Raw genomic sequence first — 15,499 nt, 5'->3', positions numbered from 1 at the left:
TTGAGTACATATTTTTTTAAACATGAGCATTTTATTGTATGTGCCACAATTTTTTTGAGCATTTGATATTTCTTTTCAATTCCCCCAAACTTATTTTCAAAGAATATTCTGGATAGACTAAGTCTAGTGTTTGAGACAATTTAGAGATAATTATGAGAGCAGTGATGGCTAAATATTGCAAAGGTTCAATTAAAATTAGGTCATATAGTCTCAAATTGGATTTTAAGGGATAAATATTCATTAAGGTTGGCTTGAAAGGCTCAAACGGTCCAAACAAAAGTTTGCCTAAGTCATTTTCAAAATTTAATGCTTCCTAAGATTTCGCCTAAAGAAATTACTAAGTCAATTCTAAATACGTAAACTTTCATGCATGTCTAGCTCTCCTAAAGAATTAAAATTTTTTTGGTATGATTCACAAACTTTATTAAGGATAACATTATGTCATAGTTTAGCTAACGTAGTACTTATTAAGAATAATATAACTTTATTTATCCTAGAAGTTAGCATAATTAATAAAAATTCAAATTTTTGAACAAAATATAACTTAATCATAATTATATGAAAAATGTATCTTTGAAAAAAAAATTCAATTTTTGGTCCGCCCTACTTAAGATGAACAATGTCCCCATTGTTAAAAACAATAGAGAATGAAAATATAGAAGTGAATAGATATTGTACACTAGGTAGGACCCTAGGGAAAGAAGGTGAGTCAAGTTTGACTGCTTAAATACCAAGCTTTTCCAAGGCAAATCCACTCATAGACATGTACATATTTATTTTCACACTTCTTATTTTGCAATTTGTTCCATTTTATTGATGATTTCCACCTCTTATTTTATTATGTGAGAAATAAAATCCTAAAAGAATCTAATCCTAAAACCTTTAAATATCCTAAGAAAGAAAATAAAATAAAGTAAAGATCCATCATTTTTATTTATTTGCAGATCCCTCAGAATCCGACTCATCTTTTGCTCCATCGTCTTTATTTTTGCTTGAATCGCTTCACTCCCTCTTCCATGTTGGACTCCATGGATTAAATATAAAATCTAGAAACTTAGGTACAAAAATAAACTGGTCATGGAATATTTTCGTAAATGCGCTTCTCATTAAGTTATCCCGTATTTTTGAATATCTCTAGTAAGCTTGTTGTTGCCACTGCATATGTTGAATTAGGTCCATCAATTTTGACAACTCATCACGAAGATTTGGGCGAGGCAAATGAGTTCTGAATGTTGAGGTCGCCATGTCAGGTTCAGTCATTGGTTTAGTTGGTTCTGCCTTATCAGGAATTTCAGCTGACTGCACTGGTTCGATCTTTGTGGGATCTTCTTCTTCTTCTTCGAGATCCTCACTCGATTCAAGTCGTTGCTACAAAACAAAATCTCGGACTACTCGGTAGAGCTCCCAATCTATAATTGTGCCTTGACTATAACTTGTCTTCTTTACGTCTACAAGAATTTTAGCTTTCAAGCACAAAATTGTTATCGTAAAGGGAAAGTATACTGGGTCAGAATGTCTAGTGCAACAATTCTGAATTTTCCTTAGAATGATTTTTCCCACATCAATGGTCTTTACCATTAAAATTGAGTATAACAAGACCATTTGCTCTAATGAAATTGTGGTCCTATGTGAAATTGTGATTATTCAACTTGGACAGAGGCACGAGTTCTTTTGCAAGGCATGATTAACCTGAACACAAGATGGAAACGAATATTTTCTCAAAATTTCAATTTGCATAAAATAATTCAATAAATTGAAAAATCAAATCATTAAATCAAAATTTAAATTTAAAAGAAAATTTTCTTACCACATTTGTATAAAAATTAAGAACTCAATAAAATAAATAAAATGCGAAGCTAAAGATGTCAATTTCGGATTTTTTGGAGAGGGTTGTCGAAACCCTATTTAAGTTTGAAAAACGGGGATCGACTTTTAAAATGAAAACGGGAGTCGCCACCGACCTTTTATTGAGATGTGATCGGATCACCTTGAAAATAATTTTAGGTCTGCGAATTTTGAGAAAATAGGTTCGGGAGTCGATTACATACGAGGAAGGGTTAACACCCTCCTGCCATCCAAAATTGGTACCGAATCGATTGTTTAATGTCTTAGTGTCGGAACTTTGAAAAGATTTCAAAATACAGTCCTTTTCTCTTGAATAAAAATGAATTGGATGATAAGGCTCATGAATTATCACACTGAGTAAGTTAGAGCGTAATATTTCAAATCCTCAAAATCAAGTTCATCTCCTAACTTTTAAAACCTATGCGTTTTGTGAAGGATATCTGATTATTTGGGTCAAATGAGAAAATCAAAACCCATTAAGTTAGGGTTCGATTTCACAAAATTCCTAAATATCGAATATTGCCTTTATTTTCATTTGTTAGAAAAATCCTCATCTTGAGAATACGACATGTCATATCCAATGCGTTAGGACACAACGCGTCAAATTCTCGAGAATGAGCTTTTTATTTATGTGTTTTGATTAAAGAATATTCTCGAGTTTTTAGATTCGACGAAGAGAATTGGAACACAATACGTTAGGGCTCAATTTTCGAAGATTCCAAATGTCGAGTATTTGCTTATTCAAAAGTCAAAATTTAAAAGGATATTTTGCTATTTAAGTTAAACGAGAAATCGATAACCCATAAGTTAGGGTACGATTTTCTCGAATTGCCAAAATGCAAAATATGGCATTGTTTTCGAAATTTTATTCTTGAATAGTTGCGAGTATAACACTTGAAGGCATACATTTATTTTGTTTGGGAATAAAATAACGTGATTATATCAAACAAAAATCGTTGGCACATCCACGATGCAATGACATGAAATAAAGTATAGTAGCATGCACGGAACAACAATATACGAATACTATATTTATGCAAGTGAATGCCAATGATATGTAAGCGAATAAGCGAACTAAAGTACACACAATAGCAATAGTCTCACAATATTCATCATCCAAATACAATCATTGATAAATAAAGACCAATTAATTAGACAACAATTTGGGGTAAATAATAAGGATTTAAAGTGAATAATGCAGGATATTCAAAATTAACGATGCACAATTTAACATAACTAGAACATATAATAGATTACAATAAACAATTTCAAACAATTTAAACAAACATTGCACAAGACAATTTAAAGGAAATGATCTGAAATCTAAAGAAATAACACACGCAAAACATTTAATAAAATAGCGTAGAAAGCAATTTAAATAGGTAATATATGAAATAACTTAATGTTGATAATATCAAACATTTTAATATGAACAATAAAATGAAATGAAATAAATAAAATATAAATGGATAAAAAGGGAATCATAAATATAAAAATTTAAATGAAGTAAAATTTATAAAAGCGTTAAATTCAAATCTGAATAAAATTCGGGCGTTTAAAATTGCAAATAAAGTGAAAAGGAACTCCGAATCGGAATGAAACACGTGCCATGAATGAGGGACCGATCTCGCAATATTTCCAAGCCCCAAAACGCGGTGTTCAGCGCGTATTAAAGTGAAATCCAAATTAAATCATTGGGCCAAAATGAAAAAAACAAGCGAACCGAATTGAAACAGGTGACAAAGCGGAAGGACCCGCAACGAAAATACCCCATTAGACCCAAAGCGTGCGGATCCTTCCCTCGGGTCCGGTCACCGCGCGGATCGCAGGCCCTTAAACGACGCCGTATTATGAAAACATTTTAAAACTAAAAAACCTAAATCTAAGACTTTCATTCGGATTTGCAGAAGAAGGGAGAGCACCACCTCCAACTTCCCTTGTTCTGCCGCTTCTCCTTTCCCTCTGCCCGTTCGACTCTATTTTGCTCAGAGGGAGGGCTTCTTCGGCGCCGACAACAAGGTAAATATCCCTCCTTCTCATTCTTTATTTTATATATACTTATATATATATATGAAATAACAAAACGCAATAAAGAAAAGCAATCAGAAACCGAATGAAAAAAGAAACCTATTTTCGTATTGATTCTATTTTTTTTATACAATCGGCGTAACCTCCATACAGGGTTTGAATCTTGGCTTATATAGCCGAAAATACAGAATATCAAATAAAATAAATGCAAAAGTCCCCCTTCTGCTATTTTGTTTCTTTTTTTTTTGTTTTTGTTGCGTTGTTGGCCTTATTTGCAGGTACGACGTACGGCGGGGAACGTGGCATGTACTGAGGCGCGGACGTGGCACGTACGTGGCGAGAGGCGCGAACGTGGCACGTACGTAGGGAAAGGCGAGCGTGGCAGCGGCGCAGGAGGCTCTGTTTGCTGCTAGGGTTTTCGATGTTTGGGGGGCATTTTTGGGCTGAGTTAGTTTTTGGGCTAGGTGTAATTAGGGTTAGGTTTTAATTGGGTTTGGTATAATTTTGGGCCTTTTATTTTTGGTTTGTAACTGGACATTTTTGGACATTTAATTATTTTTGGTTTTCATTATTTATATATATTTTTTATATTTTGTTTATTTATTTGATTTGGGTATGCTTTGGGACTGGTCAAAATATGTCTATTACAGCTGCCTCTCTTTGCTCGTTGTCGTGTAACGAGAATGAGGCAAAGACTTTAAAAATGGCCTATCTTGCCTGGCTTAGTCAAACATTGACCTCTTGGTGCTCATTTTCTTCAAGTAGCCTTATTCCGTCCTACTGCATATTCAGAGGTATAGGAATTGATGCTTCGATCCACTCCACCACAACGTTAGGGAGATAGGATTTGTAACTCGTAACTTTAATCTGTTTAACTGTGATGTCGAGGAAGTAAGATTCACTATTGTAGCTTTGATCTTTTTAACTGCAATATCGGGAAAGGAAGATACGCCGCCGTGGCTTTAATCTGCTCTACTGCATCGCTAGGGAAGTAACACTCGCCATTGTGGCTTTAGTCTTTTTAACTGTAATGTCGGGGAAGCAAGATACGCCGTCGTGGCTTTAATCTACTCCACTGCAGTGCCAGGGAAGTAACACTTGCCACTGTGGCTTTAGTCTTTTTAACTGCAATGTCGAGAAAGCAAGATTCACCGTTATGGCTTTCATCTGTTCTGCTGCATTGGCTGGCGATTAAGATTCACCGTTATAGCTTTAATCTTTTTAACTGCAATGTCGGGGAAGCAAGATTCACCAATGTGGCTTTAATCTGTTCCGCTACATCGCCTGGGGAGTAAGATTCGTTGTTGTAGCTTTAATATTTTTAACTGCAATTTCGGGGAAGCAAGATTCACCAATGTGGCTTTAATATGTTTCGCTGCATCGTCTGGGGAGTAAGATTCACTGTTGTAGCTTTAATATTTTTAACTGCAATGTCGGGGAAGCAAGATTCACCGATGTGGCTTTAATCTGTTCCGCTGCATCGCCTGGGGAGTAAGATTCGCTGTTGTAGCTTTAATCTTTTTAACTGCAATGTCGGGGAAGTATGATTCACTGTTGTGGCTTTAATCTATTCCACTGCACCGCTTGGGAAGATAAGATATGTAATTCTTCGGTCTATTCCACTGTAATCTCAGGGAGAAAAAACCTAATGCGATCTACTCTACTGTAACTTTAGAGAGATATGATCATTTATTTTAATCCACTCTACTGTAATCTCAGGAAGATAGGATTACTGGCTTCAATCTTCTCCGCTGTAATCTTAGGGAGATAAGATTCCTGGCTTCAATCTGATGCGATCTGCTCTACTGTAACTTCAGAGAGATAAGATCCTTTATTTTAATCCACTCCACTGTAATCTCAGGGAGATAGGATTACTAGCTTCAATCTGCTCCGCTGTAATCTCAGGGAGATAAGATTTCTGGCTTCAATCTGATGCAATCTACTCTACTGTAACTTCAGAGAGATAAGATCCTTTATTTTAATCATCTCCACTGTAATCTCAGGGAGATAGGATTACTAGCTTCAATCTGCTCCGCTGTAATCTCAAGGAGATAAGATTTCTGACTTCAATCTGCTTCACTGTAACATCAGGGAGATAAGATTCACCATTTCTGATTAGGAATTCTTTGGTCTAATCCACTGTAATCTCAGGGAGATAAGACCTGTGGCTTAAATATGCTTCCTTACACTTGAAGATAAGATTTGCAGTCTTCGATCTGCTCTGCTATTGCTTAGGGAGACAAGATCTGTAATTTCCCAGATCTGTTCTTTGGGGAACATGACCTGTATAATGAACCTAATTATGCCTAATGATTAGGATGGCATGATCAAAATGAATCAAATGCTCCTAACTAGACCTGTGAATAGTGTTTGCATGAATGCAGAGTTTTATTTTTTTTGAGAATAATCCCGCTTAGGTTGTCATTACTCAAAATTTATCAAGGCTTTAACACCAATATGCTACAACGCCCTCTCGCTTGACCGGCTTTTCTGAAGAAACATTTAGCCAAGTTGCCCTCCACTGTAAACCTTAAAGTTATATCCACTGAGGCACAAAATTTGTACCATAATTCTCTCACTGTAATCCAAGGGTAGAAATATATGGATTTTCCTCAATCCTCTTTTATCACAATTCAAGGATATAGGATCTAAATCATTCTAGTTCCTTACACCATTCTCAGGGTGTCGTACTAAAGACTCATGCGTAAATGAAAGCTCTCTTCTCCGAGGTAACCTCTTCCTATTACCTGGTAATCATTGTTTACTTGTCTATTTAAGCTTTATCGTCAATATGAAATCCTTGTCATTTTGTTCAATTAGTGCTTTCGACAATAAAATCCAAAGAGAAAGTCCAAATTTAGACTATTCCTTCTCAAATTTCCAACCTTTAAATTTGGTGTGTTCTAAACAATCGTCCTGTTTCAGGTTCCTGTGTTATTTAGAAACTTTCCAGAGTAATATACAAAACTTCCTTTGTGAAAGTTTTATTAGTCCATTAATCATTATTCCAATGCAACATGCTTGCAAAAAAGGGTCATAACAATGGATAAGAATAAAGTTGATTCTGAGCATAGCTCGAAAGAACAAGTTATCAAAAATAGTAAAGAAGGATGACAAAGAAATTGATTTGGAATGTATATCTTGGAAAAGAAAAAAATTTATTCCAAGAACAACAAATAATATGAGAATTGGGTGCCCCAGATATCGTAGCTTGAACTTCTCTGTACAAACTTTCTGAAGACCATTTTGAGTTTGACATGTGTTTAGGAGATCTACAGTGCTTTGTTAATGCCCCAAGATGTCGCCTACCCTTTCCTGTTGATTCAGGTATAACAAGATTACCACATGCCTGAAGATTCGAGTTGCTCTGATCACTTCATGCCCCATTCTGATCAATATTTGAGCCGCCCTTTTCAGCTTTTCAACTTAAATCCCCTTTGGCCTAAGGTTCCCTTTGCGGGTTTTCCCCTTAGCCTCTCCATTTTTACTTTTTCATTTTTTCATTTTTCATTTTCATTTTTCATATTTTTTTTTGAAATCCATTGTCTTGCAATACAGTGACAAACTGTGGTGTCTGATTTGAACTGATTACAGCCCTCAGCTATCGTGCTACCATTCAAGTTCAATGCAATTTCCAATACCATCCTCTCTAGAATTCTATATCGGCATATGATGACATTGACGCATGCAGTAGCCTCTATCTATTTGATGAAGTAATTAATGATCTCAATAGTGAAGCAATGCCCATTAGAAGTCTTCGATAATCGTGATGTCTATGCCCCATTTTGCTCAAAATTTGAGTCGTCATTTTCGGGTTTTCAACTCAAAACCACATTTGGTCACAAAGTGCCCCTTGCGGGTTTTCGCCTTGGCCTCTCCTTTTCCTTTCTTCTTTCGCTTTTCATATTTTTATTTTGACTTTGATTGATTTCTCTTTTCTACTTTTGACTTTGATTTTTTTTATTTTGTTTTTGATTGAATCTGAACCCTTTCGATCAGAATCAATGTTTTTATAGATAAAGTCTTCCATATAAGATTTCTCACTTTCATCTTATATGCGAAACCTTCTTTGGTATCAGATTTCTTTCATAGAGCCTTTTGGGGCGCAACTGCGATAGAAGACTTTGGATCCTCCTCTTTAATCAAAGTAGAATCCAACAACATCTCGAAGGGATAGAAACTCAACTTCGAATGGGCAAAGCTATAATGAATCAACGGGAGAGGCATTGCCCCGGCAAAGAATTGCATCGTTCATACAAATTTTGACATCGTGCTATTGTGCAGATTTCATTATCAGTGCTTAACCCGGGCATATCCTGATATGACCATACAAAGACATCTTAAAACTCTAGAGGTAACTCGACAAGGTATTGCTTCGTCTTTGCGGTCAGGTCAATTCTAATCTTTACCAAGCTCACAATTCCTAATGATTCCTTGAGAGGTAGGATCTGTTTATCCTCTTGTTCTACCATCCTCGATAAGTTCGGAGATAAGCTACGATCTACGTCATTTCCAAAGTCATAAGATCCATCTAAACACGTGCCTCATTCAAGAGGAAAATCTGAGTTTATAGTTGTGTCATTCATGTCATTGATATCTGAAGACCCATAGCAAGTACCAAAGAATATACAAAAGAATGTGTAAATTCATTATTTGTACCATATGATTGTGAATGAATGAATAATAATTTGGAAGAAAATCCAAAAGAATGAAAGAATCTGGAATTGTTTGTAAAGAATGAAAATGTTGGATCAGTAATAACTGTAAAGATGTATTTCATTAAAATAATAACGTTCAGACATGAGCCTATTTCACAAAGGAAATTTCTATCATTTTTAGGCTAAAAACAAAAATGTTCTAAACATTACTCTAAATAAGTTCTAAAAACTACAGGGCTTTCTTCCGCAGTCTAATTGTTTAGAGCACTCCCTAATTTATAAGGGCAGATATCTAACAAGGTCCCTCCTTCAGTTGCTTTTCATCGATGTGAACATTTTCCACTCTTCTTCATGCATTGCATTCACTCCATTATCAATTATGATTGGGTAACGAATTTTCTGCAGTGGAGTCATCAAACTTGACAACACCCATGTTAATGAGCCTTTCAACAAGCTTTTTAAAGACGGTATAATTTTCTATCGAATGTCCCCCAATTCCCGCATGATAATCACACTGTGCATTCGCATCATACCACTTGGGGTACGGAGGTTGCAGGGGCTTTGAGTAGAAAGGGGCAACAATGCGCGCATCGAATAAGCATTGATACAGCTCTTTATACAACATCGGAATTGGTGTGAACTGGAGTTTCTTAGTATTTGATTTCACTCCAGATTCTTGTCTCAATGAACCTTGTTGACTAGTGACCCCTTTACCTGGATGACTTACTGACCTTGAGTAACCTATGTTATTCATCTCATCTTCTTTTCTCCTTGAGACTGATTTTTTGTTACTCTCTCCACCCTCTATTCTACCATTTCTGATGGTGTTTTTGATCATTTCACCATTCATGATTATATCTAAGAAACTCTTTGAAGCACTTCCCAACATGTGCATGATGAACGGGGCTTTCAGTGTGTTGATAAAGAGCATCGTAGTTTCTTTCTCTAGGAGTGGCGGCTGGACTTGGACTGTAACCTCTCTCCACCTCTATGCATACTGTCTAAAGCTTTCATTCGATTTCTTTTCCAAATTTTGCAAGGTGATTCTATCGGGGGTCATATCTGTTACATGCCCGTATTGTTTCATGACTACCTATGCTAGGTCCCTCCATGAACCAATCTCGGTACGGCTCAACTGATTGTACCATTTCGACACTGCTCCAATGAGGCTATCCTGAAAACAATGTATTAATAGCTGATCATTGTTAATATACCCAGTCATTCTCCTACAGAACATGGTGATAAGGGCTTCGGGGCAGCTAGTCCCACTATATTTCTCAAATTCAGGCATCTTGAACTTGAGAGGGAGTACTAAGTCTGGAACCAAGCTCAAATCTTTTGCATCGATTCCATGGTGACTATCGGTGCTTTCCAGGGCTTTGAATTTTTCCTCCACCCATTTACACCTATCTTCCCACTGTTTTGGCAATTCCGCGTTCGCCTTTCCTTCCTCAGCTGGTTCGTCAAAATCTGGGACGGCAAGATTAACCAGATTATCACCAGGGTTAGGACCTGATCCGGTCAGAAAGTTCATCAGTAATGAAACATCGGTTTGAAACCTCTGAGGCCCAATTGAAATAGAGGATCTGCGTGGAGGTACCTCAGTCTGAACCTGCGCATACAGAGGCGTAAATCCTGGAAGATAAGAAGGTCTATCCTTGTCTTCTTCATCATGATTTATCATAGGGCCTTTCCCCTTATTTATTCCTTTTAGTAATTGCGTCAGTTCAGTCATCATGTCCTTTTGAGACTTCAGCATCCTTTCTGTCATGTCCTGTTGAATTTTTTCCAATTGCTCCTTCATTTGCATCTGTAACTGATCTTGCATATCCTTTTGCATTTGCTCCAATTTCTCTAATCTTTGATCCATTTCCTTAGTTTTGCGACGAGTACCGTAAGGGTGCTTGATTGGTTGGTTTTCCAGCTTAGCTGAAATAAATTTACTCTTTTAGACTCTTTCAATGGATTTTAATGCATATGATGCAGATGTATGAAATGCATGCCTAAAGAGACGTTGATTCTGATTCAATTACATTTAGGAAACTTTTCTAGAAAGCAAATTCCTTTACATAAAGTAGATGCATGTACGACCTCGCCCTTATATTCCAAGAGACAACATCGATCTTTTTCTTCATCTGCTTGTTTGAGACAATCTCGCCAATTTCCAATAGATGCCACTGCTAGCTTCTTTTCTTGATCTTGGTCGCGATCCATCATCTGCCCATATTCATAAGGCTCGTCATGGAGTTGGAACATCGAAGGCTCTTAAACAATCGCCTTAAATCCTCAGGCCACGAAGCAAGGTCACGAACTCTTCCACCGCCCTTCTTGTGTTTCTCAGAATATATTCAGGCAGCAGTGTTGTTTTCCACTTTATCAAGGAATCCGTATTCCATGACAAGCTTTCTAATTTAGCAATTGGATTTGAATCAATATCTCTTTCCTAAGATGCAAATGCAATGCAATCATAATCAAAACAAAACAAGATAGGTTAGTACAAAACAGAAGCAAACAAGGAAAACAAAAGTATCTAGTCGGATGACTACTAAGGGTTTGGAGTGGCTCTTCCTAGGTTAAGTTCTTAAGTCTAATATATGAGGTTTGGTTCTAAAGTCAAGGTACCCGAACCAGCAGATTCCTCGATCTTCACTCATTATAGGCTCATACAAACTGAGTTCGGTTCAGGGGAATACATTTCCCTATGGCTGCACGGAGATGAAGATCTCACGAAGACATAGGTACGGATGTATCCCGAAAGTGATCCAATATCCTGCACGGAGGTGAAAAGCTCACGAAGGAGTAGCTTCTCACTCCCACTAAAAAGGGAAAGACTAACAGTCTTTATGCAATATGATGTCAAGGTATAAAACAGTAATTATACAAACAAATGCAAAGAGAGGATCGTAATTTTTCAAATCAAATTTTCAATTTTAGATAATAAGACAAGAAACAATCAATTTTACGGCTTGACTCTCTAAATGCGTCCCCAGCGGAGTCACCAAGCTGTTGAAACCCTATTTAAGTTTGAAAAACGGGGATCGACTTTTAAAATGAAAACGAGAGTCGTCATCGATCTTTTATTGAGATGTGATCGGATCACCTTGAAAATAATTTTAGGTCTGCAAATTTTGAGAAAACAGGTTCGGGAGTCGGTTACGTACGAGGAAGGGTTAGCACCCTCGTCCCGTCCAAAATTGGTACTGAATCGATTATTTAATGTCTTAGTGCCGGAACTTTGAAAAGATTTCAAAATACGATCCTTTTATCTCTAATAAAAATGAATTGGATGATAAGGCTCATGAATTATCACACTGAGTAAGTTAGAGCGCAATATTTCAAATCCTCAAAATCAAGTTCATCTCCAAACTTTTAAAACCTATGCATTTTGAGAAGGATATCTGATTATTTTGGTCAAATGAGAAAATCAAAACCCAGTAAGTTAGGGTCGATTTCACAAAATTCCTAAATATCGAATATTGCCTTTATTTTCATTTGTTAGAAAAATCCTCGTCTCGAGAATACGACATGTCATATCCAATGCGTTAGGACACAAGGCGTCAAATTCCCGAGAATGAGCTTTTTATTTATGTGTTTTGATTAAAGAATATTCTTGATTATTTAGATTCGATGAAGAGAATTGGAACTCAATACGTTAGGGATCAATTTTCAAAGATTCCAAATGTCGAGTATTTGCTTATTCAAAAGTCATAATTTAAAAGGATATTTTGCTATTTAAGTTAAACGAGAAATCGATACCCCGTAAGTTAGGGTACAGTTTTCTCGAATTGCCAAAACGCAAAATATGGCCTTGTTTTCGAAATTTTATTCTTGAATAGTTACGAGTATAACACTTAAAGGCATACATTTATTTTGTTTGGGAATAAAATAACATGGATTATATCAAACAAAAATCATTGGCACATCCACGATGCAATGACATGAAATAAAATATAGTAGCATGCACGGAACAACAATATACGAATACTATATTTATGCAAGTGAATGCCAATGATATGTAAGCGAATAAGCGAACTAAAGTACACACAATAGCAATAGTCTCACAATATTCATCATCCAAATACAATCATTGATAAATAAAGACCCATTAATTAGACAACAATTTGGGGTAAATAATAAGGATTTAAAGTGAATAATGCAGGATATTCAAAATTAACGATGCACAATTTAACATAACTAGAACATATAATAGATTACAATAAACAATTTCAAACAATTTAAACAAACATTGCACAAGACAATTTAAAGGAAATGATCTGAAATCTAAAGAAATAACACACGCAAAACATTTAATAAAATAGCGTAGAAAGCAATTTAAATAGGTAATATATGAAATAACTTAATGTAGATAATATCAAACATTTTAATATGAACAATAACATGAAATGAAATAAATAAAATATAAATTGATAAAAAGGGAATCATAAATATAAAAATTTAAATGAAGTAAAATTTATAAAAGCGTTAAATTCAAATCTGAATAAAATTCGGGGGTTTAAAATTGTAAATAAAGTGAAAAGCAACTCCGGACCGGAATGAAACACATGCCATGAATGAGGGACCGATCTCGCAATATTTCCAAGCCCCAAAACGCGGTGATCATCGCGTATTAAAGTGAAATCCAAATTAAATCATTGGACCAAAATGGAAAAAACAAGAGAACCGAATTGAAACAGGTGACAAAGCAAAAGGACCCGCAACGCAAATACCCTATTAGACCCAAAGCGCGCGGATCCTTCCCTCGGGTCGGGTCACCGCGCGGATCGCAGGCCCTTAAACGACGCCGTATTATGAAAACATTTTAAAACTAAAAAAACCTAAATCTAAGACTTTCATTCGGATTTGCAGAAGAAGGGAGAGCACCGCCTCCAACTTCCCTTGTTCTGCCGCTTCTCCTTTCCTTCTGCCCGTTCGACTCTATTTTGCTCAGAGGGAGGGCTTCATCGGCACCGACAACAAGGTAAAAATCCCTCCTTTTCGTTCTTTATTTTATATATACTTATATATATATGAAATAACAAAATGCAATAAAGAAAAGCAATCAGAAACTGAATGAAAAAAAAACCTATTTTCGTATTGATTCTATTTTTTTTATACAATCGGCGTAACCTCCATACAGGGTTTGAATCTTGGCTTATATAGCCGAAAATACTGAATATCAAATAAAATAAATGCAAAAGTCCCCCTTCTGCTATTTTGTTTCTTTTTTTTTGTTTCTGTTGTGTTGTTGGCCTTATTTGCAGGTACGACGTACGGCGGAGAACGTGGCATGTACAGAGGCGCAAATGTGGCACGTACATTGGGAGAGGCATGCATGGCAGCAGCGCAGGAGGCTCTGTTTGCTGCTAGGGTTTTTGATGTTTGGGGGGGCATTTTTGGGCTGAGTTGGTTTTTGGGCTAGGTGTAACTAGGTTTAGGTTTTATTCGGTTTGGTATAATTTTGGGCCTTTAATTTTTGGTTTGTAACTGGACATTTTTAGACATTTAATTATTTTTGGTTTTCATTATTTATATATTTTTATATTTTTATATTTTGTTTATTTATTTGATTTGGGTATGCTTTGGGCCTGGTCAAAATAGGCTTATTACAAGGGTAATTGGTTGGTGTATTTGATGGTTATGGCAACTTGTGACAAATGTGTGGGGTGTGTGAAACAATGGAGCACGTGGTTAATGTAATGGTGCGCATGGCTTGAAGCAAGGAACAGCAGAAGTGCGCGAAGACTAGAGGGTAGCAGCGACGTACGTGGCTCAAGTAAGGTTGGTACGTGAGCAAGGGAAGTAGTAGCAGCAGTGGGCAAGGCAGGATGCAGGGTTGGTGCGTGAGCAGCAGGGAGCAAGGCAAGATACGGGGTTGGTGCGTGTGCAGCAGGACGCTCAAGAAGGTGATGGTGGCTTCTGGGCGGTGTGGCTACCGATGGGTGCGATTGGAGTTTACGGTTGTTGCTACTAGGGACATGTGGTGCTAGGTTGTTTGGAGGCTGAAGGGTGTTAGGGCGACGGTGAGAAGGGTGTATGGGGAGGTTGGTTTGATAAGTAGTAAGTGATGTGAATGAGAGGTGAGGGTTGTAGTATTTAAAGTGGAAGAAGGAAATAGTTTAACTTGCATTCTTAAAATAAAATAATAATAAATTTACATAAATCCTAATACTATATAAAGTGAATGAAATTTAATATATAATATAAATGTATTAATATATTATTTGCTATTACTTTATTTATTAAAATAAAATTAAAAATAATAAATACTGAAACAATTTTAATCCTATAACAAGTTGATAACAATTAATATATATTATAATAAATATAATTATATATTAGTTATTATCATCTTATTTATTAAAAAGAAATTAAAAACCTTTATTTTAACTGTTTTTTAAATATTTATAGAAACAAATAACTAATTTTTATATTTTAAAAAAAGAACAATCAATTTTTGCAAATAATTCAATTGAGTCCCGAGACTTAAAGATAATTTGAAAATTGAGCTACAAGCTAAAACTTGGATCAAAATTGACCCTCTTATTTGAACAATTAAAAATTTATTGTGTCACTTAGGAAATATTTTCTTAGAAGATTATGTTAAAGTCAAATCCTAGGAAAGATTGGAGGGGTCACAAGCGGTCTAACTAAAGTTCCAATCTCCTAGACAGAATTTATTTTAACGTACTAATACAGAAAATATGCCTAAGTCATTTATTTAAAATATACATAAAAAATTAAGTATTCAATAAAATGAACGAGGTTTTATCTTGTTCAATTTTATCCCCCCAATAATGTTTCAAGCGCTGAGCATTAACTCTGAAATTATCCCCTTTATCGTGTAGTTCAACAACGCCGTATGGGAAGACTTGATGAATAGTGAATGGACCGAACCAATGTGATTTTAACTTACCTAGAAAAAACCTTAATTTGGAATTGAACAACAAAACTTGCTGGCCTACTTCAAA

This window comes from Gossypium hirsutum, chromosome D09 (genome assembly GCF_007990345.1).
Source record: "Gossypium hirsutum isolate 1008001.06 chromosome D09, Gossypium_hirsutum_v2.1, whole genome shotgun sequence".
NCBI classification, from domain to species: Eukaryota; Viridiplantae; Streptophyta; class Magnoliopsida; order Malvales; family Malvaceae; genus Gossypium; species Gossypium hirsutum.
This window is presented reverse-complemented; position numbering follows the sequence as displayed.